Source organism: Chelonia mydas, chromosome 14 (assembly GCF_015237465.2).
Source record: "Chelonia mydas isolate rCheMyd1 chromosome 14, rCheMyd1.pri.v2, whole genome shotgun sequence".
Taxonomy (NCBI): domain Eukaryota; kingdom Metazoa; phylum Chordata; order Testudines; family Cheloniidae; genus Chelonia; species Chelonia mydas.
The window spans coordinates 34486019-34489226 of NC_051254.2; the positions used below are offsets into that span (position 1 = coordinate 34486019).

General features: G+C 49.8%; 1 pseudogene; it reads right to left on the reverse strand.

Moving 5' to 3' along the window:
- Positions 1-758: 758 nt before the first annotated feature.
- LOC119567678 lies at positions 759-2805 on the reverse strand (annotated as a pseudogene).
- Between the last annotated feature and the right edge of the window lie 403 nt (positions 2806-3208).

A 3208-nucleotide genomic window follows, 5' to 3' on the forward strand; every position in this document is an offset into this window, starting at 1 on the left:
AAATGCCATTGAAGTTCAATGGGAGTTAGGCCTCCTAATCCCCTAGGTGTCTTTGCAAATTCCTGTCTAAGTCTGTGGAAGGGGTTTGTCAGTAATGAAGAATCTGAGTTAATGAAATCTCAGGGTAGGAAAATTACTTCCTGGGTGCTGACTTCACCACCAGAAGTGCTATGCTATGGACTTGCCAAGAAATTAGCAAGATTCAGAAAAAGATTGGACATTTATATTGTTAACAGCTGCCATGAATCACAGACCTGGTAAAAGCTGATGGGTGCACTAACAATCCTTTGTTCAGGCTAAATGGAAGAAGCAATGAAATGTGCCTTTGTGTAGTGATGGCTGGAAACAGTAGGAAGCCACTGCCCAAGGCAATGGGCTGCACGGCAAGCCCAATCAGAAGCTATGCCATGTAAGCTTTGCCTGTGTCAGCCCCATGGCATGTTGACACTTCTCCCTTGCCTTTCTGCCGGGAGCACCTTTAACAGCTCATTGTCTTGTGATCTCCAGATTCTCAGCCTTGGCTGAGCCCTGTTGCTGGTTGGAGCTGAGGAATCCCTCTTCATGGCTATAAAGTTGGCGATTGTTTGAGGAGATGCCCTTATCTAGGCTATTGTTTTGCCTTTCCCTTAACAATCCCTTTTGATCTGACTTTATGCATTCAGGCAGGTACCACCACCACACTGAACAGGGAAACAGAATCACACATAATATTCATAAAAAAGTAATAGACATATCCCCGGTTCATTAGACATGTGACATCATCTTCCCAACAGGTTTCTCAAAGTCAGCATCACGTCCTTATTTTTCAAGCTGTAGATGACAGGATTTAACCTGGGCATTAAGATGCTGTACTGCACGGACACTAGCTTGTCCAGAGCAAAAGAATATCCAGAGGCGGATCGAATGTACCTGATGAACGCCATCCCGCAGAACAACAGAACTATGGTGAGATGGGAGGCGCAGGTGGAGAAGCCTTTGCGCCTGCCTTCCGAGGAGCTAATCCTGAGGATGGTGGAGAGGATATGAATGTATCAAGTCAGGATGAGGAGGAGACAGGCAAAGCCTAATGAAGCAGAGGATCACCATCTCTTTAGCAAAGGTGTCAGTGCAGGAGAGCTGTAGCAGAAGCAGCAGTTCGCAGCTGAAATGGTTAATTTCATGGGGACCGCAGAAGCTCAAGCCGGTAAGGTAAAGCGTGTTGACCAAGGAATCCAGGAAACCAGATACCCAATCACCCAACAGCATCTACACACCGACATGCTGGCTCATAGTGGTGCTGTTGCATATGGAAGTATATTGATCATATGCCATTGCTGAGAGGAGAAAAATCTCTGTTCCAAACATGAAAATAAAGAAGAATATCTGGGCAATGCAGCCACTGAGTGAAATTGTCTTCCGCTCTGCCAGGAAGTTCTCCAGCATCTTTGGAACGGTGACTGAGGAGTAATATATATCGAGAAAAGACAAGTTGCTCAGGAAGTACATGGGTGTGTGGAGATGAGGATCAGCCTTTATTACCAGCACGACCAACATGTTTTCCACCAGGGTGATTAGGTAAATAACGAAAAACACCAGGAAGAGTGGCATCTGGAAGCACGAGTCATTTGAAAGTCCCAAAAGGATAAAGGATTTTCCATCGTCCTTGATTCATAAAGACCTTGACCTGTTAGAGCTAAAAAGGCAAGATAGCGAGTTCATTTAGCAAAGTAGAATGCTGTAAAGCTAATGCATTAAGTAGATCTATCAAGCTATCTATCTAGTGACTAATGATAGCTGGTTAGAATATAAATATATTTGATATTAATAATATGTATTATCAGCTATATATATATATATATATAGCTTGTCTTAATTCATTAATCAGCTTATCTTAATTGTCTCCAGAAGGTTCCTGATTCTTCTGGAACCTTCCCTACTCCCTTACCCAGGGAAAAGGGACCTCCTTCGCTTGCTGCTAATCTATCTTCTATCTATTCTCTCCTAAAGCCCCCTGGCCTGGGCTTTTCTCACTTTCTGCCCCTGTTTCAGCTCCCCTCCCCGCCCCGACTGGGCCAGACACTTTTCTTTTGTTTTGTTTTTTTTGTTGTTGTTTTTTTTGCTGCCGTTCTAGTGCTGGTCGGCTGCCAGCTAGGTACCAGCCCCCCCACGCCTGCCCTCGGACGCTGCTACTGCTCCAGCTGAAACCCCCGGAGGGGGGGTGAGGACTGCCGACCCGGTCCCCGGAGGAGGGGAGTGGAAGCTCCCAGACCCAACCGTTTTGCTGTATGTTCATGGCCGACAGGAATCTTCTTATCTCTCCGACATTTCTGGCCTGCTGAAAGCCTCGACAAAACCAGAAGGGAAGATAGCCGACAGAAAAAACTGCCCAGGGAAGCTAGAAATCATTGTGGAGGGGGCCGTAAGACTGAGTAACTTTTGAACTGTACTCTCATGTCGGGGGAGTTTGACTGTGTCTTAACTGCGTTTGTAGGGGCACAGGGGGTGTGGCACAGAGCTGCCCCATGATCAATCGGTGCCCCCCCCCAACACTACTGCAACCGTCACGGCCCCCCGCGCCGCTGTCCCTGCTGGCAACTTACCATCTGCCTCTGGATTCAGCTGCTTGCCCTGATTCCATCGTCCGGACCAGACACAACAGCCGACCAAATTAGACTCTTTGGACAAACGCGCGTGGGTCCACGTCCCATGCCCGGGTGGTGGCAGCCCCCCCCCGCCTGCCACCTCGTCATCTCACCCACCCACCGCCTCCGCTACCATCAATAGCGGCCGGGGCCCCTTTCCCACCATGACCAGGAAGCACGGCATCCGTTGCCTGCTGGTACCAACCTCGCCCCATGTGGAGACATACGTGCAGGCATTGGCAAGGGTGGTAGGACCCACAGCTATTGTGGCGGCATCCAAAATGTACGGGAAGGTCGTCTTTTTCTTAGCATCAGAGGCTGCCGCCCAGGAAGCGGTGGAGAAGGGCATGGCAGTGGGGGGGAGGGGGGGTGTTTGTTCCCCTGGAGCTGCTAGAGGACCTGGGCGTCTGCCTAGTCCTGACCTCCGTCCCTCCTTTTCTACCCAATGCCGCCCTGTTACCCTCTCTCTCCACCCTGGGGAAACCCATCTCTGTCATCAGCCCTCTCCCGTTGGGCTGCAAGGACCCCACTCTCGCTCACGTCCTTTCGTTCCGCCGGCAAGTGCAGCTTCTACCGCCGCCGCCAGC